The sequence below is a fragment of the Balaenoptera borealis genome, assembly GCF_965194805.1.
Source record: "Balaenoptera borealis genome assembly, chromosome: 7".
NCBI lineage: Eukaryota > Metazoa > Chordata > Mammalia > Artiodactyla > Balaenopteridae > Balaenoptera > Balaenoptera borealis.
In genome coordinates this window covers 17,258,592-17,283,175 of record NC_138864.1, presented here as the reverse complement: position 1 = coordinate 17,283,175, position 24,584 = coordinate 17,258,592, and the positions used below count along the sequence as shown (strand labels likewise).

Below are 24,584 nucleotides of genomic sequence, written 5' to 3'. Positions count from 1 at the left end.
CTAGATCAAAATATCTCTGCGCTATGAACAAAAGAAGAGAGATTAAAATATTTAGTGCATGAAAATGAAAAATGAGATTGGAGTCTACCTATGCTCTAGTTTTGATATATCTGTTTTTCTTTTGCCAAGCTCAGTAGACATTTGTTGTTTTGGTGCATATGTGTAGGTTGGATATCCGTTAAGGGGAGAGTCTATTGGATATTTGTTGTTGCTGTTGTTTTTACCCAGCTCTACTCTGTAGTAATAGTTCCCTGATTTTGCCTTGGGGAACCACCCCCTACCCCATACTCTGAGCCCACATGCTTCAGGTGAACCTGAATCCACTCTGGCTCCTGGGAAGAAGTACGTGACCCAGGGTAAGCTGATGAGCAAGCCTATGTCTCCTGGCAACAGTAATCGGTTCAGAGAAGAACACATGAATCAAATCAGACCAATCAGGGCATAAAAGATTCAATTCCAAGAAATTGAGTTTATTGGTGGGTGACCTGGACCTATTTTTTCTCATTGGATGTGAATAAGAATAGAGCTACTCCTATAATACATTCCGGGCGGGGAATGTAAAATGTTACAACCTTATGGAGGAGAATTCAGCAATATCTAAAGAGACTGACAATAGAACGCAACTCATAACCTGTGATTTTTTCCCCCTATAAAAGGTGTTATTGGGACAATTAGTGACATCTGAGTTATGATATCAAGTTTAATGTCTTGTTTTTTATCACTGTGTTTTGATAACTATACTGTGGTTGATAGCCTTGTTTCTAGATAATACACACTGACGTATTGAGAGATAAAGAGTCATCACATCTGCAGCTCGTTACCCATGGTTCCAAAAAATTACATTATACACATACACACGCAGAGTATATGTATAAAGTAAGGGACAAGAAAAAGAACGATAAAACAAATGGGGTAAAAAGTTAACTAGGGAACCTGGGTAAGGGGTGTGATATAATAAGAAATATATTTGGTCTTTGTCGTAGTTCCTGGCTCTGAGCTCCTAAAACCCTTGCCATTCCCTGAGTGATAGGAGGGTCTGATCATTCATAAGGAGCCCCTCTCACGTACACCCGAGTTTATGTTAATGAGGTGACTTAGGGTGGGCCCCAAGATAACCTCTGGATGGAGCTGGTCACCAGAAAGGCAAAGTGATTAGAAGGCTGGAAATTTCAGCCATACTCACCAACCTCTGGGAAGGTGGGGAGGGTGGAGATTAAGCTCTATAAAAACTCCTGAACAACAAGATTTGCTCAGCTTCCTAGTTGGTGAAAGCTTCCTCACACTGGGAGGTGGTGCACCCCAGTTCCATGGGGACAGAAACTCCTCTCCTCAGGACCCTTCCAGACCTTGCCCTGTATACCTCTTCATCTGGCTGTAAATTTGTATTCTTTATAATAAACTGGTCAATGGAAATAAATACTTCTCTGAGTTCTGTGAGTCACTCTAGCAAGGTAATTGAACTTGAGGAAGGGGTTGTGAGAACCTCCCATTTATAGCCAGTTGGTCAGAAGCACAGGTGACAACCTGGAATTTCTATTGGCATCTGAAAAGGCGAGGGTGGGGAGGAAGGGGGCACAGTCTTATAGGACTGAGCCCTTAACCTGTGGGATCCGGCAGTATCTCCAGGCAGTGTCAGAATTGAGTTAAATTATAGGACACCCAGCTGGCGTTGCAGAATTGCGGTGCGCGGGCCTCTCACTTAACGTGTGGAAAAAACTACCACACACTTGGTGTCAGAGGTGGAGTGTGTGAGTGGAAGAGTGTAGGACACACAAAGGAAGTGAGTTTTCCTTTACAGACGGGCACACAGAAATCCTCTATGCTATTCTCGTAACGCTTCTATAAATCTGTAATTATGTCAAAATAAAGTTTACTTGAGGAAGAGCAGGAGAGGGAGGAGGAAAAAGAAGAAGGTGGCTGTTGGCAGCCATTTAAAACCACACTGGAGGGCTTCCCTGGTGGCGCAGTGGTTGAGAATCTGCCTGCCAATGCAGGGGACACGGGTTCGAGCCCTGGTCTGGGAAGATCCTACATGCCACGGAGCAACTGGGCCCGTGAGCCACAATTACTGAGCCTACGCGTCTGGAGCCTGTGATCCGCAGCAAGAGAGGCCGCGATAGTGAGAGGCCCGCGCACCGCAATGAAGAGTGGCCCCCGCTTGCCACAACTAGAGAAAGCCCTCGCACAGAAACGAAGACACAACACAGCCATAAATAAATTTAAAAAAACAAAAAACTTGACCTTTTAAAAAAAAAAAAAAAAAAAAAACCACACTGGGAAAGGCGGTCTCAGAATGGAACAGACCCAGAAGCAGCAGAGCAAGAAGTGGATCGGGGTGACTTTATCGGAACCCTGTGTTAAGATTTAAATTAGTGAATCTGCTCTACCTCTGTCCTTTTCAGCTTGCATGAGTCAAATGATTCCTTTTCACAAGACTTGCTTGTGAAATATATAATTCACCAGATTCCAGAAGCTACTACATTTCTTTTGCTTTAATTCTTTTTTTTTCAGTTGTTTGTTTTCATTCCTAAATGAACACTGAAACTACACACCAGAGTTCTAAGAAGCTACACACTTTGCTGAAAAAAAAAAAAGAAGAAAAGGAGGATAAGGACAAAAATTACTTACTGAAACACAACCATCAAGAATTACACGGACAGGACTTCCCTGGTTGTCCAGGGGTTAAAACTCGGTGCTTCCACTGCAGGGGGCACGGGTTCAAGCCCTGGTGCCCCTGGTTGGGGAAGTTCCACATGCCATGCAGTGCAGCTGAAAAAAAAAAGAAGAAGAAGAATTATATGGACAACTCAGCAACAAAAAACAACCTGATTTAAAAATGAATAAAGGACTTGAATAGGCATTTATCCAAAAAAGACATACAAGTGGCCAACAGGTAAATGAAAAGATGCTCAACATCGCTAATGATTAGTGAAATGCACATAAAACCACAATGAGGTATCACCTCACACCTATTAGGATGGCTACTATTAAAACGACAACAACAACAACAGAAAATAACAAGTGCTGGTGAGCATGTGGAGAAATTGGAATTCTTGTGTACTGGTGGTGAGAATGTAAAATGGTGCAGCCACTGTGGAAAATAGTATGGCAGTTCCTCAAAAACTTAAACATAGAATTACCGTATGATCCAGTATATACCCAAAATAAATGAACCAGCATCTCAAAGAGATATTTATACATTCATGTTCACAGAAGCATTATTTGCAATAGCCAAAAGATGAAAGTAACCCAAGTGTCCATTGATGGGTGAATGGTTAAAGAAAATGTGGTATATACATACAATGAAATATTATTCAGCCTTAAAAAGGAAGGAAATTCTGGGGCTTCCCTGGTGGCACGGTGGTTAAGAATCTGCCTGCCAATGCAGGGGACATGGGTTCAAGCCCTGGTCTGGGAAGATCCCACATGCTGCAGAGCAACTAAGCCTGTTCGCCACAAGTACTGAGCCTGCGCTCTAGAGCCCGCGTGCTACAACTACTGAAGCCTGTGTGCCTAGAGCCTGTGCTCCGCAACAAGAGAAGCCACCACAATGAGAAGCCCACGCACCGCAACGAAGAGTAGCCCCCGCTCGCTGCAACTAGAGAAAGCCCACGCGCAGCAACGAAGACCCAACACAGCCCAAAATAAGTAACTAAATACATAAAAATTAAAAAAAAAAAAAAGAGGAAATTCTGACACCTGCTACAACATGGATGAACCTTGAGGACATTACGCTGAGTGAAATAAACCCATCACAAAAGGACAAACACTGTGTGATTCCACTTACATTAGGTTCCTAGAGGAGTCATTCACAGAAAGTGAAATACAGAAAGTTAAATGGTGGGTGCCAGGGGCTGGAGGGGAGGGGAGAATGGGGAGTTAGTGTTTAATAGGTACAGGTTTCAGTTTTGCATGATGAAAAGTGTTCTAAGGATGGATGGTAGTAATGGTAGCACAACAAAGTCAGTAAACTTTTTTTAAAAATAAATTTATCTATTTTTGGCTGAGTTGGGTCTTCGTTGCTGTGTGTGGGCTTTCTCTAGTTGCAGTGAGCGGGGGCTACTCTTTGTTGTGGTGCGTGGGCTTCTCATTGTAGTGGCTTCTCTTATTGCAGAGCATAGGCTCTAGGCGCACAGGCTTCAGTAGTTGTGGCACACGGGCTCAGTAGTTGTGGCTCGCGGGCTCTAGAGCACAGGCTCAGTAGTTGTGGTGCACGGGCTTAGTTGCTCCACGGCAGGTGGGATCTTCCCAGACCAGGGATCGAACCCATCTCCCCTGCATTGGCAGGCAGATTCTTAACCACTGCACCACCAGGGAAGTCAGTAAACTTAATGACACTGAACTGTACATCTAAAAATGGTTAAGGTGGTAAACGTCATATCATGTGTATTTTACCATTTTAAAAAAAACATAGTTACAAGGACAAAGAACTTGCTGCCAGACAGACTGAACAACCTTTATAGTTTGGCCAGAGAACAGCTAGAGTGAAAAAATAGAACACCCAAAGGAAGTAAAGATTTATAAATCCTGAGGAAAAATAAAATTTATTGTAAAACTCTAAGGTAAATTTATGTAGAAAATGTAGCAGAAAATCAGGAGAATGAAGTATTGCGGTGGGGAGGGGAGGGAAAGGATAAATTAGGAGTTTGGGATTAACATATACACACTATTATTTATAAAATAAACAACAAGGACCTACTGTACAGCACAGGGAGCTATACTCAGTATTTTGTAGTAACCTGTAAGGGAAAAGAATCTGAAATGGAATATATATATATATATCTGAATCAGCTGTACACCTGAAACTAACACAGCATTGTAAATCAACTATACTTCAATAAAAACAAAAACAAAAAAAAGTATTACTAAATCTGCATCACTAGACATGGGCCCCCTCTGCTATTCTAGAAATTCTGAGAAAGATTACCTTCCCCTGACATACTCTTCCAACCTTCTCATTGATGCCTTAAATTTCAGTCTTGGAGGTTTATAACTTTGGCTTAAAGCCTTTCCCTCTGTCCTAACCATGATGCTAAGTTCAGAACTACAGTACAAAAGCCTAGTCAACATTTTCCACCAGTTCTTCAAACCAACGTATCCAAAAGTATTATCTTATCCTCCTCAGAATTCGCTCCTTCAGACCTTACCAGTTCTGCCAGTAGCTCCTCTATTCCCTCCAAACCCTGCAGTAATTTTCCCTCCTCCACCTCCCTTGCCCTAACAGGCACTTGGCCGTCTGGTCCTGGCATTTCCCTTCCCTGCCATTTCCATCTCTTCTGCTCATCCCCATTGTCACGACCCTTTGTCTCATCATCCCTAGATTGCTGTAACAGAATCCAAATGGGCTCAGCCCCTCCCTGTCCCATAGTGGGAAGGCTAAACACAGCCTACAGCAGCAGGAAAGCAGGACAGAAGGAAGAAAGGAAGAGAGGGAGGGAAACAATATTGGAAAATTTTCAATAACTTGAAAATAAAATCAAAGGATGCATCATGAGAAAAATATAAAAGCTACCTTGCTTAACAAATGCCATTCCTCAAACACAATCCTTGTACACATATATTTCACACTTTTCCCCCCATTTTTCAGAAGATAGTCATGGATACTTCCTAGTAGTCTAGTCAGATGCTAGTCTATGAATCACTGTAATTAAAGAAATCCTGTAAGAATCAATCTGAATATAATAACATAATGTATTGAGTCTGAGATACTTTTTATCAAAAAATGTTCTCCAAGAATTACCAGCCTTTTAGAGGCCAGGGTGTCTTAAGAGGTTATAATACAAAGGTTATTGTTTAATAATAATTTTACAGGTTCTGATTTAAATGTGCTCTCTGTATCACTGGATCCTTAGGTAAAACTTGAGGGAAAGGGAGTCTCAGCTCAGTATAAGAAAGACATCAACAACAATAGTGTCAGGAGTTCCCTGGTGGCCTAGCGGTTAGGATTCTGGGCTTTCACTGCCGTGACCAAGGTTCAATCCCTGGTCAGGGAACTGAGATCCTGCAAGCCGCGCAGTGCGGCCAAAAAATAAAATAAAATAATAAAATACAAAAAAAAAAAACCCCACAAAAACCCCAAAACAACAACAACAACAATAGTGTCTACAACCGAATGGGCAGAATCAGAGGAAAGTAAGCTGGGGGTGGGGGGGGGGTTGAGTATTTATTAGCAAATTGTAGGACCGACTTAAACATGCATTAGTGGGGAAAAGTAAAGGAACTCCTTGATCAATGGTTTCTCAAACTAGCCAGTCATCAGAATCACTTGAAGAGAATGTTACAGTTCAGATTCCTTGGCCTCACTCATAGAAATTCTAATTTAGCAGGTTTGAGATGGAGCCCTGGCACATATATTTTTACAGAAATCCTCAGAAGACTCTAACACAAAGCCAGCTTTGGGATCCACTACCCTATGTTGGTTTCTCAAACTGGAGAAACCATGATCTCCCCCAAATACGTCCATAGATTGCATCCCTCATCCTGGGATCTGCAGACCTCATTTTAACAAATATTGCACCTAATCACCCTGCATTTGTGATTTTATTTTGGCAGAATTATTTTATTCAGCTATAGAGCTAAACCTGTATGTTTTTCCAGCCTAACACTCTTAGCTTTATTCTGTACAGCTGTATATATAGCTGGCCAAGCTGTGCGGCACGTGGGATCTCAGGTCCGCGACCAGATATTGAACCTGTGCCCCCTGCAGTGGAAGCGCAGAGCCTTAACCACTGCCCTGCCAGGGAAGTCCCAACACAGCTGTATTCTTCATAGTGAACATAGTCACTATATTTGTAACCCAAGCTCATAGTTGGAGAAACCAGTTTGAGAAACGTTGTATTAGAAATTGTCTAAAGACCCTGAGATTTAACAATGTGGTAACTGGAGTTTCTGATTTGGGCTCAATTAATTCCTAAAGAAAGTTCTTAGGGGGGAAAAAAAAAATGAGGACTGTGCGTGGGAGTACAGGTGGGGGGCAGGGAAGGGAGCAGGTAACATATTAGTCCTTGAGGACAGAATCTGTGGCTTTTAAAAGCCCTTTCGCCAGGGCCTGGAGCAGGATCTGGCATAGTAGGCAGTCAACAGATACTTAGGAAGGAAGGAAGGAAGGGAGGGAGGGAGGGAGGGAGGGAGATTATGTTTGTCATAACCAGATCCTTTGCCTGTATTTGTGGCTTAGCAAGCCATATAAAAAAACCTATAAAAAGCCATTTTTGAGATAATCAAGGAAATTTGAATAGGGTTTGAGTATTGCATGTTATTAATTTATTGAAAATCTTATTAATATTAGTTTATTTTTTTTAGATGCTACAACTTACTATGACTTTTGCTAGATGCAATCATGGCATAGTGATTTATTAGCGACGTAAAAGGTCCTTTCCAGTGAGAGATGTATACTGAAGAATTTATGAGTGAAATTTCAGGATGTCTCAAGCAATAGATGAAACAAAATTCACAAATCGTTGCTAATTGTTGAAGATGAGTGGTTTGTATTCAGGAGTTTGTTACAGCATACATTGTGTTAGTAGTCATTCTCTGTCCCTGTATGTAACCAAAGGTAAACAGCCTCTTTCCTGAGAGAAACCGGTCTTCTTGTCCTAAGGCATGTGTATGTAATGAATTAACTTTGCTCCTATGTAATCAGATCAAAGCATTTCTGTGTGGTCCCTGTGGTTCCTCCTCAACGACTGAGAACATTTTAGAGAGAAGTAAAACCCGTAATCCAGAGGGGATGCCCCGTTAGGAAACAGGAAGGCACAGCCAGGGCTTACCTAATCTTTCTTTGCCTCAGCTCATGCATGTGTGAAATGGGGACAATAATACCCACCTTATAAGTGGCTGAGATGAACTGCCTGCCCTTCTTGTTGTCCTGGACAATTGACTGTGCACTGTCTGAACGTGGTGGCTTCTGCCCAAGGCCAAAGCAGGGGATGAGGGAAGAGGAAGCATTGGAAGCAATGGTTGTGGCACACGCCTCTGGACACAGCCCACAAGGACCTGCTTTCCTATCCTGACCCCGTGACCCTTTAGCTGTGTGATTCTGGGCAATGACTTAACCTCTCTTAGCATCAACTGCTTCTCCCGTGAAACAGAGATGGTATCACCCAACGTGCTGTTGGGAAGACTGAAGCACTGTAGGTAACGGGTCTGGTGGTCTGCATGGTATACAGCAGATGCTCAATAAGTTAGTGATGCAGGCAGGAAAAGCCTCTCATGGCTGCTCTCCCACCATGGCCACTCAGACCTCACAAGATTCTTTGCACCTTGGATTTTAGAGGCTGATAACTGGTTTCTGTAAGGTGAGGTCAGGGCAGAGAAGACCCAGGGAAGGGTTGGTAGGCTGCTCGAAAGACACCTTCCATAAGGGCTGACGGTGGGGTTTTAGGTGAGGGAGATGAGAAGGAGAATGCTTGCAAGAGAGGCAAGGGGAATTTCTGGAGCAAATAGTGAGGGAAAGCAGGGCAGAGGTATGCTCCAAGGAACACACGGAGAACTGGCATTACCTGTGAATATGAACATCTCCTATAAATAGAGAAGAAAGTTAGATAGTGCTTAATATATGCCGATGACTATTCAAGGTGCTTTATGTATGTTAATTCACGCAAGCCTCTCAGCAACCTCTGAGGTGTGTACTATTACCATCTCCATTTTACATGTGCGTGAAATGAGACAAAGAGCAGTTAAGTAACTTGCTTAAGGTCCCCCAGCTGGTAAGTGGTGGGGCTGGGTCACACCAGGCAGGCTTATTTTAACGTCCTTCCACCAAACCATGAAACTGATTGTGATTGTGCACCCCTGTGTTGAGGATGTCACAAAAAGTCAGGGTTACCACATCTTGCTTGATCTTTCTTCCCCTGAAAATTGGGTCACCCTAACAGCGCCTGGTTTACTCAACCAGGGCACTTTCAGTCTCCAGCATCTTTTTTTTTTTTTCCTCTTCGCTTGTCCATTGTCTGTTCTCAGATGGGATGTCCTCTCCATTCCCGTAGAGCAGTCAGGGTTCAATTAGAGAAAAAAACACCACCACTAGGAGTGACATATAACATTATAAGCACTAAATAATTTTGTGAGCTAAACAGCCTATGTTTAGGCCCCCCAGCTGGGGGCCTGAAGTTTCCAGGGCAGGTATTCCAGAAGTGAAGATGAAGATGGATATGAAGTGGGGGAGATCAAGGACAAACTGGAACGCACAAGCATGAAGCTGGAACCAAAGGACAGACTGGAACTCACATGTGTCTTTCAAAAAGCCTCCAAGTTCAAGGGAGTGGGTGTCCTATAGGAAAATCCAGAGCCCTCCACTGTGGAATTAACCACACACCTGGCTCGGGAGTCAGAAGCTGAAGGAGGCTCCCACGGGGATTGGAGGGGCAGTGAGCTCAGTGGTTGCGACAAAAACGAGTTGAGCCAGGAGCTTGGGCTGCGACAGTGCCTCACACCCCAAACCAGTCTCTGGAGAAGGAATATGGCTACTGTTCCACTTCTGCCCTCCAAATTCCACCCCAGATGTCTCTTGCGGCCCATGCCAACCTGGAACTGTGCAAGGAAGGGAATTTGGGGAAGCGTAGTTCCAGTTTAACGAAATTGCTACAATGAGGGTCACCCTACTTTTGCCAGGGAAGCCCCATCATTCTTTCTCTGGCTGTCAAGCTGAGGGAAAAAAAAATATCTGCTGCCCAGGCAATTTCCTCTTTTTAACATTTACTTTATGTTTTGTTTTAGAGTAAAAGTGGAATTATTCCCTGCTGCCAGCCTCTGCTCTGAACCCCTGGGTGTGTCCTCTGCTTCTCTTCAGAACCACCGACACCCTCTGCCCTTGGGGCTCTTCTCTCCAGAAGTAGGTCGTTATCCTAATCAAGACAGTCACCAGTGGTTTGATGAGTTTGGGAAATGAAGCTAATTTTTTTAGGGTCTTAATTATATAATTGCTATGTTCCAAAAAAAAAAAAAAAAAAATATATATATATATATATATATATATATATTTAAGTCTCGGAAAGTGTCTTTTGAATATGCCATAATTATATGAAGTAACATAAACGACAGTGTAATATGATCTACCATACTGATTTCCAGGGTAGGTATAGGCACAGAGTTGCTTTTATTTAAATATTCTAACAATTAGAGGTAGCATAGCCTAGGTGAGTGGTTGTCACACTTTGGCCTGTGGCAGAATCCTCTGGAGGGCTGGTTAAAACTCTGCTGGTTCCCATCGCCACAATTTCTGGTTCAAAAGGTCTGGGGTTGGCTTCCCTGGTGGCGCAGTGGTTAAGAATCCTCCTGCCAATGCAGGGGATGCGGGTTCGAGCCCTGGTCCAGGAAGATCCCACATGCCGCGGAGCAACTAAGCCCGTGGGCCACAACTACTGGGCCTGCGCCCTAGAGCCCACGAGCCACAACTACTGAGCCTGTGTGCCACAACTACTGAAGCCCACGTGCCTAGAGCCCGTGCTCTGCAACAAGAGAAGCCACTGCAATGAGAAGCCCTCACACTGCAACAAAGAGTAGCCCCCGCTCACTGCAGCTAGAGAAAGCCCGCGTGCAGCAACAAAGGCTCAACGCAGCCAAAAAAAAAAAAAAAGTAGGTCTGGGGTAGGGCCCAGGAACTTGCAATTCTATTGAGTTTCCAGGTAATGATGGTGCTGCTGGTCTAGGGGCCACACTTTGAGAACCACTGGTCTTGTGGTTAAGATCACAGGCTTCTAGGCCAAACATCATGGGCTGGACTCCCAATTCACCATCTGTTTGCTGTGTGACCTTGAGCAAATTACTCAATATCTCCATGCCTCAGTTTCTTTATCTGTGAAATGAGGATAATAATGACACTTACCTTTTGGGGGTTATTGTGAGGTTTAAATAAATTAATCCACATAACGTATGGATACTTTATTTTTTTATTTTGTAATTTATTTATTTTTGGGTGTGTTGGGTCTTCATTGCTGCATGCGAGCTTTCTCTAGTTGCGGCGAGTGGGGGCCACTCTTTGTTGCAGTGCGTGGACTTATTGCAGTGGCTTCTCTTGTTGTGGAGCACGGGCTCTAGGCAAGCGGGCTTCAGCAGTTGTGACACGCGGGCTCAGTAGTTGTGGCTCGCTGGCTCTAGAGCGCAGGCTCAGTAGTTGCAGCACACAGGCTTACTTGCTCCGCGGCATGTGGGATCTTCCCGGACCAGGGCTCGAACCCGTGTCCCCAGCATTGGCAGGCGGATTCTTAACCACTGTGCCACCAGGGAAGTCCGTATGGATACTTTATGCATCTATAAAATACTTTTATCCACATAAAATATGGATACAGCACACAGTAAATATCAAATGTTTGCCATTATTTTAATTCAGAATGTTTTGTGAGTCAGTGATTACATAGCAAATGCATATTATAAAATATTCCAGATCCACAGATCTTTTACACTCACAAAGGCTGAGTCTAGAAAAAATGGAAGTTTTTAATTTAATTTCTAAGTAATCGGTTGTGGACTTCCCTGGCAGTCCAGTGGTTAAGACTCCGTGCTGCCAATGCAGGGGGCTCGGGTTCGATCCCTGGTCAGTGGAACTAAGATCCCACATGCCACGGGGCCAAAAGATTAAAAAAAAAAAAAAAGTAATCAGTTGTTAAATTGTCATGTCTCTTCCTATTTGTCCCTTAGCATTTCTCTAATGATCACGGAGCTTGGAAATACCCAGCAAATGCATTAGGAAAAAAGAGAACTATAGCAAATGCCAGCTCTTTTACAAAACATTATCATTTAAGGGAAAAGGTAGCATTATGGCAAAGTTTGAGTTCAATTTCCTAGTTGACCACAGGGTGGCAGCACTACACGGGATTTTGCAGAAGAGTAGTCTTGCTCAAAGTCGCCTCCCACATACCCTCTGCACGAGGCTGCCCTCTTGGACTCTGAACTCCACTTCCAGGATCTCAGTCCCTTTCTTATCCTTGTTTAGGCTTTAGACCATCCGTGGACCGAGCCCCATTCCTGTTGGGGACTCAAGGGTTAATTCACGGGTTAGAAAAACGGAGTTTCACTGCAAGACTAACCTGATTTGTAATTCGGAACAGCTCCCTGTGCGACTCTGAGCCTCAGTTCCCCCTGTGTAAACTAAGACAGTGGAATAGGGGCTCTCCGCGGTCATCAGCCCAGGGTTCCAAGTTCCGAATCAGGCTTGTAGGAGGTGTCCACAGCAGGCAAGTGGGTTCACAGTCCCCGGTGATTTCTGGCTGCAGGAATCCAGGACCCGCCACTGTGTGCCAGAGACCAGCACGACGCCCTCCGGAGCGTCCTGTTTAGGGCCTAAGAAATGTAAAACGTTGTGTGCTACATTAAAGCAAACCAGGATGTATCAGGAGATTCCGTGGAAAGTCATGTCAATTTTTAACGTAAAACGGATTACTTCAATGAGATTACATGCCTCAGAAGACTTTTTCAGGGACCGCCTGTCCACTCTCTTCTGCCTTTAGGGTTACCTCGGTGGAGCCTGTCGCTTTGAGCAAGTGTTTTTGTTTAACTGATGCCTAAAGGGTTTTGCTGAACTGAAACTTCTTTTGGAGAAGGATGCTCCGGCGCCCTCTGGTGACTTATCCCAAGTAATGCATCACTCGCCTTAGAACGCCTTGCTTTCAACTTCTTACACCAAATAATCCAGTTTTTGCCGTCTGAGTCCTATGTTAGCCTGCTTCTGGATTATTACTTTTACTGCTAACTCTATGAACCACACCCCCGCCAAGTATGGTTATGAGATTCCGTGTTGGAAATATAGACTCCAGGCGAGCTTAGAGCGGAAGGACGAATAAACTAACCTGGCAGGAGCGCCAAGTCTTTGACGTTGGCTCATTTCATAGGAAAAGAACATGCCTTAGGAGAGACGGTTGTCAGTCCCAGCGGGGAGAGGGAGTGTCTGTGACGAGCCTCATTTTCTGTGCTACGGTCCAGGAAGCTGGCTCTCTGGAATCCCCCTGCCCTTTCCTCTACCTCCCATCTCCTTGGCTCATGCGGTATGACTTGGTGGCCACCCAATTCCTCGCAGGCTGGCCCCTCTTGAGACCCTGACTCTATCCTAGCGCTCCTGGCTAGTGAGGGGCCAGATCCTGATCCTTGTGCCTGGAAATGTTGCTAGAAATACCGTATTTCTCCAGGGACCAACTGCATCAGGATCCCCTGGGATGCTGCTTACATCCAGACTCCTTGGGTCCAGCCCCGGACTTGCTGCATTAGAATCTCTGAAAGTAGAGATGAGAATTATGCATTTTAAACAAGATCCCTGGGTGACTGTTAGGGAAGCCAAGATTTAGAAATTGATTCATAGACGTGTGACTTCACAGACATGATGATGATCACGATACCCTCTGTCCACATAACAAGTGTCTGCGTTTCTGCTACCACTTCCCCACCCCACCGCCAATATGATTGTACACCTTCTTAGATATGAGCACCAGCCAGGGTGCAAAAGCATGAACCTCCTGGCTTCCGTCCCAGGAAGCACATCATAGAGTAAGTTTTCCACCTCTTTCCTGAACCCCCTTTTTCATCAATCAGGTTAGCGTTTCTGACCAAGACTCTTTGCTGAGCAACCTTAAATTATACCCCTAACATTAAAGTTAAAATGTCAAGGATTAAGAAGTCGATCCTCTATGTGGTACATATATACAATGGAATACTACTCAGCCATAAAAAAGAACAAAATAATGCCATTTGCAGCAACATGGATGGACCTAGAGATTATCATACTAAGTGAAGTAAGTCAGAAAGAGAAAGGCAAATAGCATATGATGTCACTTATATGTGTAATCTAAAATATGGCACAAATGAACCTATCTATGAAACAAAAACAGACTCACAGACATAGAGAACAGACTTGTGGTTGCCGAGGGGGAGGGGGGAGGGAGCGGGATGGACTGGAAATTTGGGGTTAGTAGGTGCAAACTATTACATTTAGAATGGATAAACAACAAGGTCCTACTGTATAGCACAGGGAACTCTATTCAGTATCCTGTAATGAACCATAATGGAAAAGAATATGAAAAAAATACATATATATTCAGTTATATATATATATATATATAAAACTGAATCACTTTGCTGTACAGCAGAAATTAACACAACATTGTAAATCAACTATACTTCAATAAAATAAAGCTTAAAATAAATAAAAATAAATAAAAGCTACCTACCAAAACAGTTATGTGGTATTTTGGTAGTTTTGCTGAGGCACCTTTTGTCTATCTGTGTCTGTCTGTCTGTCTTTCTGTCTAGCAAGGGCATGGCATGCCATTGTACACTTGACATTAACAGGAGTAACATGAAATTGAGCACCTGCTGTTTCTGTTAGACAGAAACTATGAGGTCCGGGGCCTGAAACCCACCCTAGGGTTCAGGGACTCAGTGGTGGGAAGGAGAGTGAAGCCCAATTTGTTGGCCAGGGCAGGAATCCCATCCCCTCATGCTCACTGAGGGGACATTGTCTTAGATGCCGACTTCTGCAGCTGTCTGCCCTTGGACCTATTTTCAGGTATACTTTCCACCCAAGTACCCAAGTCCTTCCTCACCCAGCAAGGCTCAGAAAAGAGGTGGTGAACAAAATAGCCTAGGAGGTCACAACACTGGTCACTAGTGTTACGAGTGCAGACACTCATCTCAGACTCTGAGCAGTGCTGTCCAACATGGTAGCACAGCCATATGTGGTCACTGAGCACTTGAAATGTGGCTCATGCAGAATGTGCTGCAAGTGTGAAACACACACCAGACTCTGAACACATAGTAAGAATATAAAATATCTCCTTGATAGTTATAGATAGATAGATAGACAGATGGATAGATAGATAGATGGCATGCTGAAATGATAATATTCTGGATATATTGGGTTAAATAAAATGTATTATGAAAATTAATTTTCCTCATTTGTCGTTTTCAAATTTGGCTACAAGGCAATTTAAAATTATGTAACGTGGCTCGGACGCTACTGGTCTGGACCCATGGTATTTATCTGATGGTTTCCACTGTTTCTAACCTTTTGGAACTTAACCACTTCCCTAACATGACCTTTCTGGTTTCTCCTAGTTCTTTCCCTCCTGGACAGCCCTATCCTATTGCCCATGGAGCTGTGTGACACATGACAGCTCTTGCTAAAAAGTCCTGCTGGAGTGCCCCAAGTTGCCCACTCCATTGCTAGATGACTCTAGCTGTTAGAAGATTCTTTCTTATACATAAACCAAAATAGGCTTCCCTGAGACAGCTTTCTATGAGAATAAATGAGCCATGGTTAATAACCTGATAGCAACACATTTATGCCATTTATTTAGTCGATTCCCTATTGCTATTTAGTCTGTTTTCAGGTTTCTAAAATGTGTATTATGATAATCATCCTTATGTTTAAATCTTTATACACATGTTAAATAATTTCTTTTGGATAAATTCTTACTAATATAATCTTTTAAGCTTTTGACACCATTCTGTATTACATGAACAACATTGGGTATTATAATTTTTAAGATCTTTGTAATTCTTTTTTCTTTTTTTTAGCACTTTTATTTATTTATTTATTTTTGGCTGTGTTGGGTCTTCGTTTCTGTGTGAGGGCTTTTCTCTAGTTGTGGCAAGTGGGGGCCACTCTTCATCGCGGTGCGCGGGCCTCTCTTGTTACGCAGCACAGGCTCCAGATGCGCAGACTCAGTAGTTGTGGCTCATGGGCCTAGTTGCTCCGTGGCATGTGGGATCTTCCCAGACTAGGCTCGAACCCGTGTCCCCTGTATTGGCAGGCAGATTCTCAACAACTGCGCCACCAGGGAAGCCCTAGAATGGTAATTTTGTTAAAAATTTTACATTAAAATGGTTTAAAATAAGTTTAAAATGGTAATTTATTGTTTTCTTTTGCTTTATTTAGTGTTAGTATATTTTAACTTTCTTTGTTTTTTTAGAACTTAATTTCATCTCAAGCTCCCTTTCTGTTGATGGTAGAAATTAAACAGAATTCAAATGCTAGTTCCTATGTGCATGTTTTCTTCTAGAGAAAGATTTTGCATTTTCTACACAAATGTACCATATAATAACACGTTTTTCTATGCCTCTCATTTTCATATTTATTCTGTTTTTAAAAAAGAAAATCCTAGGCTGGCTTTTTAAAAATATTTAATTGGCTGCACCGGGTCTTAGTTGTGCATGAGGGATCTTCGTTGCCATGTGCAAGATCTTCAAGGGCCTGGGGATCTAGTTCCCCGACGAGGGATCGAACCCGGGGCCCCTGCATTGGAACTGTGGAGTCTTAACCACTGGACGGCCAGGGAAGTCCCTAGGCTGACTTTGTAAAAAGTCCTCCTTCACAAATGTCACTGATTACCTTAGTCTTGTAATAAACACAGGAATCTACTCTAAGCAGCAATTTAGTTTTTTTTTTTTTTTCATTTCACCTTCTTTCCTTTATTTCCACTTGTCTTTTCTTCAGATGGAAGAGTAAGCAGTCAGATCCTGAGTGTCCCGGAACCCCCAGTGGACAAGTTTGCTCACCCCTGCATCTTGTGAGCTGGAAAGGGTGGGCATGAAGGCCCTGGGCCAGGCTTCAGAATCTCGCCACTAAGACCTGCTGGTGGAGGCAACAGGTAAGAAATGACTGAATTCTTCTTCTTGTAAGAAGTCCCAGCCTCTCCTCCTTAACCCCCCAGGTTCATTCCTTTCTTTTATCTCTCTATCTCAGTTTAACAATGCTTTACATATAACTGGCACTATATAAACACTTGTTGAATGAATGAATGAATAAATGTAAATATCAATGGGTGAATGCTAACCCTGGAAATATCTGGTTAGGCTTGTTAAAGCAACACCAAAGATTTTCATCTGTGTGAATGACTTACCATGAATGACCAGTGATAGGGTAGCACAAATACCATTGGGATATCATAAAATCATATATTGTTAGAGCTGGAAGGGGCCCTTGAGCTTTTCATGTCCCAAGGTGCCCAACTGATGAATACCATCAGAATTTAGCCGGCAGATGTATTTACTTAGCTTGTCTAGTCTTGCTGCTGATGTTGGTTTTCGCCATTGAATGAGTTACCAACATATAAATACTGGAAGACTTCATAAAAAGTGTTTTAAACTGGGAAGTCTGGCACTGCTAGGTCCGCAGCTACACACAACACCCCAGGCTGAGTCGCTGCTGCCCTATTTTAGCTGGGATGTGTTCTATTCATCGATGGAGCCCCCTGTACACAGCTGTACACAGTGCACCTGACACACACAGAGGACTTGTCCCGCCCTGGCAGAGGCTGCACTTGTGATGCCTAACCTAACCCAATGCCAATGTAGATAAGGAAACTGAAGCCCACTGAATTTACCTCCCTAAACAGTTTGCTTGATTTTAGCCTCATCCCTGCACTATCTTCCATCTACTGCCAGAGTAAGCTCCGGAAAATACAAATTTGACTAGGTCCCACCCCTGCTTACAATCCTTCGGTGGCTCTACTAGATCTAAAGATCCCAATCTTCTTATCATGGATTATGAGACCTTTCAGTGGAAAGCCTGCTTTGACAACTTTAACTCAGACAACTCTGACTCACCGGCCACACCAGGTATCTTCATGTTCCTCTACTCTGCCATGTCCTCTTGTGCCTCAGGGTCTCCATATCCGTTGTTCCCTTTTCCTAGAAGGCTCCTCCCTATCTGTTTATGTGTCTGACAATTTATTCATATTCAGTACTTAGCACAGGCACCTGTGATTCTCCCCGGTGAATCCTTCCACCCTCACTTCATCGTCTCTGCCATGCAACACAGTTCACAGTCCTCTTTATAGCTCCTGGAACAGTTTATTATGACTTCCTCACTACACTGTGTGCTCCTTGAGGAAAGGAACCACAAATCATTCATTTTTATCTTCATTATTTATCCCAGTGCTCAATAAATGTTGAATGAATGAATGACAGCCTTGCTCCAGGTGACTTTGTTAGTGACATAGCTGTGAGACGTTATGGTCTTCCCCTGATTTCCTGTAGGGTTATGACCAGGAGTCTTTTGCAAACGGAAGAGAGTGTAGGGACAAGCTTCACTCTTCCCATATTACCAGACTGTCTCAGGAACCTTAGTCTTCAGTGTTTGTTGATTTTATTCCTCCTCTTTCTTCTATATATATTGTATACCTCATCTTGGCTTCAGCTTCTCACTTAAAAAATTGACTCCCAAACATCCATTTGACTCCAGATAATTAACACAAGCTAATCATGGAAATTCTATACTCCTTGCCAGTGGGTTCATAAATGGTTTGTGGCCAAAACCTGGCCAGTGAGACGTGAGGAGAATCCTGCTGGATGGAAGATAGCTCTGAGACATTGTCTGCCATCCTAAAGAAAAGCGATGAGAACAGATTGTCTCCTCCCTTTATCATCTGGACATTGTCATTTCAGAATTTGATGTATAGAAGTGCTAAAAATATCTTGCCATGAGCCTGAAAATGAAGCCTATATCAAGGATGACAGAAAGATGGGAAAAACCTGGAATGAAGGTATCACTGAACAAATGGATTAACCAACCCTGATTCTTATTACCGAATGAGGGTATATTGTTTACTTGTTTTTAAAAAATTTTATTTATTTATTTTTGGCTGCGTTGGGTCTTCATTACTACGCGCGGGCTTTCTCTAGTTGCAGCGAGTGGGGGCTACTCTTCATTGCAGTGCGTGGGCTTCTCATTGCGGTGGCTCTTCTTGTTGCGGAGCATGGGCTCTAGGTGCGTGGGCTTCAGTAGTTGTGGCATGCAGGCTCAGTAGTTGTGGCTCAAGGGCTCTAGAGCGCAGGCTCAGTAGTTGTGGCTCACGGGCTTAGTTACTCCATGGCACGTGGGATCTTCCCGGGCCAGGGCTCGAACCAGAGTTCCCTGCACTGGCAGGTGGATTCTTGACCACTGCGCCACCAGGGAAGTCCCTGATGGTATACTGTTAATTGCTACGTTAGATAATAAACTTCCTTCCTGTTAAGCCAGTTTAGGTCTTGTTTCTATACTTTAATTTGGAACCAAAACATGTTACCTGATGTAGTTCTTCAGTTCCCACTATCATTCCTAAAATAACTACATATAATCCTCAACTTTCTAATCCCTTTTTTAGCCTGTGAATAGCTTAACTAGATAAGCTTTGGATGATCTAAAATTGAGCACCGAGGAGGAACCAAGATGGTGGAGTAGAAGGACATGCTCTCACTCCCTCTTGCGAGAACACCAGAATCACAACTAGCTGCTGGACAATCATCGACAGGAAGACACTGGAACTCACAAAAAAGATACCCCACATCCAAAGACAAAGGAGAAGCCACAGTGAGATGGTAGGAGGGGCGCAATCACAGCAAAATCAAATCCCATAACTGGCGGGTGGGTGACTCACAAACTGGAGAACACTTATACCACAGAAGTCCACCCACTGGAGTGAAGGTTCTGAGCCCCACGTCAGGCTTCCCAACCTGGGGGTCTGGCAATGGGATGAGGAATTCCTAGAGAATCAGACTTTGAAGCCTAGTGGGATTTGATTGCAGGACTTAGACAGGACTGGGGGAAACAGAGACTCCACTCTTGGAGGGCACACACAAAGTAGTATGCGCATCGGGACCCAGGGGAAGGAGCAGTGACCCCCGGGGAGACTGAACCAGACCTACCTGCTAGTGTTGGAGGGTCTCCTGCAGAGGCTGGTGGTGGCTGTGGCTCACCGTGGGGACAAGGACACTGGCAGCAGAACTTCTGGGAAGTACTCCTTGGTGGGAGTGAGCCCTCCCAGACTCCACCATTAGCCCCAGCAAAGAGCCCAGGTAGGCTCCAGTGTTAGGTTGCCTCAGGCCAAACAACCAGCAGGGAGGGAACCCAGCCCCACCCATCAGCAGTCAAGTGGATTAAAGTTTTACTGAGCTCTGCCCACCAGAGCAACAGTCAGCTCTACCCACCACCAGTCCCTCCCATCAAGCCTCTCAGATAGCCTCATCCACCAGAGGGCAGACAGCAGAAGCAAGAAGAACTACAATCCTGCAGCCTGTGGAACAGAAACCACATTCAGAGAAAGATAGACAAGATGAAAAGGCAGAGGGCTATGTACCAGATGAAGGAACAAGATAAAACCACAGAAAAACAACTAAATGAAGTGGAGATAGACAACCTTCCAGAAAAAGAATTCAGAATAATGATAGTGAAGGTGATCCAGGACCTCGGAATAAGAATGGAGGCAAAGATTGAGAAGATGCAAGAAATGTTTAACAAAGACCTAGAAGAATTAAAGAAAAAACAGAGATGAACAGTACAATAACTGAAATGAAAACTACACTAGAAGGAATCAATAGCAGAATAACTGAGGCAGAAGAACAGATAAGTGACCTGGAAGACAGAATGGTGGAATTCACTGCTGTGGAACAGAATAAAGAAAAAAGAATGAAAAGAAATGAAGACAGCCTAAGAGAGCTCTGGGACAACATTAAATGCAACAACATTCACATTATAGGGGTCCCAGATGGAGAAGAGAGAGAGAAAGCACCAGAGAAAATATTTGAAGTGATTATAGTCGAAAACTTCCCTAACATGGGAAAGGAAATAGCCACCCAAGTCCAGGAAGCGCAGAGAGTCCCATACAGGATAAACCCAAGGAGAAACACGCCTAGACACATAGTAATCAAATTGGCAAAATTTAAAGACAAAGAAAAGTTATTGAAAGCAGCAAGGGAAAAACGACAAATAACATACAAGGGAACTCCCATAAGGTTAACAGCTGATTTCTCAGCAGAAACTGTACAAGCCAGAATGGAGTGGCATGATATACTTAAAGTGATGAAAGGGAAAACCTACAACCAAGATTACTCTACAAGGATCTCATTCAGATTCGATGGAGAAATCAAAAGCTTTACAGACAAGCAAAAGCTAAGAGAATTCAGCACCACCAAACCAGCTCTACAACAAATGCCAAAGGAACTTCTCTAAGTGCGAAACACAAGAGAAGAAAAGGACCTACAAAACAAACCCAAAACAATTAAGAAAGTGGTCATAGGGACATACATATCGATAATTACTTTAAACGTGAATGGATTAAATGCTCCAACCAAAGACACAGGCTTGCTGAATAGATACAAACACAAGACCCATATATATGCTGTCTACAAGAGACCCACTTCAGACCTAGGGACACATACAGACTTAAAGTGAGGGGATGGAAAAAGATATTCCATGCAAATGGAAATCAAAAGAAAGCTGGAGTAGCTATACTCATATCAGATAAAATAGACGTTAAAATAAAGAATGTTACAAGAGACAAGGAAGGACACTATGTAATGATCAAGGGATCAATCCAAGAAGAAGATATAACAATTATAAATATATATGCACCCAACATAGGAGCACCTCAATACATAAGGCAACTGCTAACAGCTATAAAAGAGGAAATCGACAGTAACACAGTAATAGTAGGGGACTTTAACACCTCACTTACACCAATGGACAGATCAGCCAAAAAGAAAATTAATAAGGAAACACAAGCTTTAAATGACACAATAGACCTGATACATTTAATTGATATTTATAGGACATTCCAAGCAAAAACAGCAGATTACACTTTCTTCTCAAGTGCGCATGGAACATTCTCCAGGATAGATCACATCTTGGGTCACAAATCAAGCCTCAGTAAATTTAAGAAAATTGAAATCATATCAAGCATCTTTTCTGACCACAATGCTATGAGATTAGAAATCAATTACAGGGAAAAAAACGTAAAAAACACAAACACATGGAGGCTAAACAATACGTTACTAAATAATCAAGAGGTCACTGAAGAAATCAAAGAGGAAGTCAAAAAATACCTAGAGACAAATGACAATGAAAACACAATGATCCAAAACCTATGGGATACAGCAAAAGCAGTTCTAAGAGGGAAGGTTATAGCTATACAAGCCTACCTCAAGAAACAAGAAAAATCTCAAATAAACAATCTAACCTTACACCTAAAGGAACTACAGAAAGAAGAACAAACAAAACCCGAAGTTAGCAGAAGGAAAGAAATCATAAAGATCAGAGCAGAAATAAATGAAATAGAAACAAAGAAAACAATAGCAAAGATCAATAAAACTAAAAGCTGGTTCTTTGAGAAGATAAACAAAATTGATAAACCATTAGCCAGACTCATCAAGAAAAAGAGGGAGAGGACTCAAATCAATAAAATTAGAAATGAAAAAGGAGAAGTTACAATAGACACCGCAGAAATACAAAGCATCCTAAGAGATACTAAAAGCAACTCTATGCCAATAAAATGGACAACCTGGAAAAAATGGACAAATTCTTAGAAAGGTATAACCTTCCAAGACTGAACCAGGAAGAAATAGAAAATATGAACAGACCAATCACAAGTAATGAAATTGAAACTGTGATTTAAAATCTTCCAACAAACCAAAGTCCAGGACCAGATGGATTCACAGGTGAATTCTATCAAACATTTAGAGAAGAGCTAACACCCATCCTTCTCAAACTCTTCCAAAAAATTGCAGAGGAAGGAACACTCCCAAACTCATTCTATGAGGCCACCATCACCCTGATACCAAAACCAGACAAAGATACTACAAAAAAAGAAAATTACAGACCAATATCACTGATGAATATAGATGCAAAAATCCTCAACAAAATACTAGCAAACAGAATCCAACAACACATTAAAAGGATCATATACCATGATCAAGTGGGATTTATCCCAGGGATGCAAGGATTCTTCAATATATGCAAATCAATCAATGTGATACACCATATTAACAAATTGAAGAATAAAAACCATATGATCATCTCAATACATGCAGAAAAAGCTTCTGACAAAATTCAACACCCATTTATGATGAAAACTCTCCAGAAAGTGGGCATAGAGGGAACCTACCTCAACATAATAAAGGCCATATATGACAAACCCACAGCAAACATCATTCTCAATGGTGAAAAACTGAAAGCATTTCCTCTAAGATCAGGAACGAGACAAGGATGTTCACTCTCACCACTATTATTCAACATAGTTTTGGAAGTCCTAGCCACGGCAATCAGAGAAGAAAAAGAAATAAAAGGAATACAAATTGGAAAAGAAGAAGTAAAACTGTCACTGTTTGCAGATGACATGATACTATACATAGAGAATCCTAAAGATGCCACCAGAAAACTACTAGAGCTAATCAGTGAATTTGGTACAGTTGCAGGATACAAAATTAATGCACAGAAATCTCTTGCATTCCTATACACTAATGATGAAATATCTGAAAGAAAAATTATGGAAACACTCCCATTTACCATTGCAACAAAAAGAATAAAATACCTAGGAATAAACCTACCTAGGGAGACAAAAGACCTGTATGCAGAAAACTATAAGACACTGATGAAAGAAATTAAAGATGATACCAACAGATGGAGAGATATACCATGTTCTTGGATTGGAAGAATCAATATTGTGAAAATGACTATACTACCCAAAGCAATCTACAGATTCAATGCAATCCCTATCAAATTACCAATGGCATTTTTTACGGAACTAGAACAAATCATCTTAAAATTTGTATGGAGACACAAGAGACCCCGAATAGCCAAAGCAGTCTTGAGGGAAAAAAGCGGAGCTGGAGGAATCAGACTCCCTGACTTTAGACTATATTACAAAGCTGCAGTAATCAAGACAATATGGTACTGGCACAAAAACAGAAACATAGATCAATGGAACAAGATAGAAAGCCCAGATATAAACCCACACACCTATGGTCAACTAATCTATGACAAAGGAGGCAAAGATATACAATGGAGAAAAGACAGTTTCTTCAATAAGTGGTGCTGGGAATACTGGACAGCTACATGTAAAAGAATGAAATTAGAACACTCCCTAACACCATACACAAAAATAAACTCAAAATGGATTCGAGACCTAAATGTAAGACCGGACACTATAAAACTCTTAGAGGAAAACATAGGAAGAACACTCTTTGACATAAATCACAGCAAGATATTTTGTGATCCACCTCCTAGAGTAATGGAAATAAAAACAAAATTAAACAACTGGGACCTAATGAAACTTCAAAGCTTTTGCACAGCAAAGAAACCATAAACAAGACGAAAAGACAACCCTCAGAATGGGAGAAAATATTTGCAAATGAATCAACGGACAAAGGATTAATCTCCAAAATATATAAACAGCTCATTCAGCTCAATATTAAAGAAACAAACAACCCAATCCAAAAATGGGCAGAAGACCTAAATAGACATTTCTCCAAAGAAGACATACAGATGGCCAAGAAGCACATGAAAAGCTGCTCATCATCACTAATTATTACAGAAATGCAAATCAAAACTACAATGAGGTTATCACCTCACACCAGTTAGAATGGGCATCATCAGAAAATCTAAAAACAACACATGCTGGAGAGGGTGTGGAGAAAAGGGAACCCTCTTGCACTGTTGGTGGGAATGTAAATTGATACAGCCACTATGGAAAACAGTATGGAGGTTCCTTAAAAAACTAAAAATAGAATTACCATATGATCCAGCCATCCCACTACTGGGCATATACCCAGAGAAAACCATAATTCAAAAAGACACATGCACCCCATGGGGCTTCCCTGGTGGCACAGTGGTTGAGAATCTG

General features: G+C 42.4%; 1 long non-coding RNA gene across 1 annotated transcript in view; it reads right to left on the bottom strand.

The window, feature by feature from the left end:
• The window catches only part of LOC309632393, a 158,524-nt gene that overhangs the window by 102,196 nt on the left and 31,744 nt on the right, over positions 1-24,584 (bottom strand). The window contains exons 5-6 of the long non-coding RNA XR_014246876.1: positions 12,027-13,205; positions 2,629-2,769 (exon numbers count right to left, since the gene is read on the bottom strand). This is a non-coding gene — a long non-coding RNA (uncharacterized lncRNA). The remainder of the gene's footprint in view (positions 1-2,628; positions 2,770-12,026; positions 13,206-24,584) is intronic.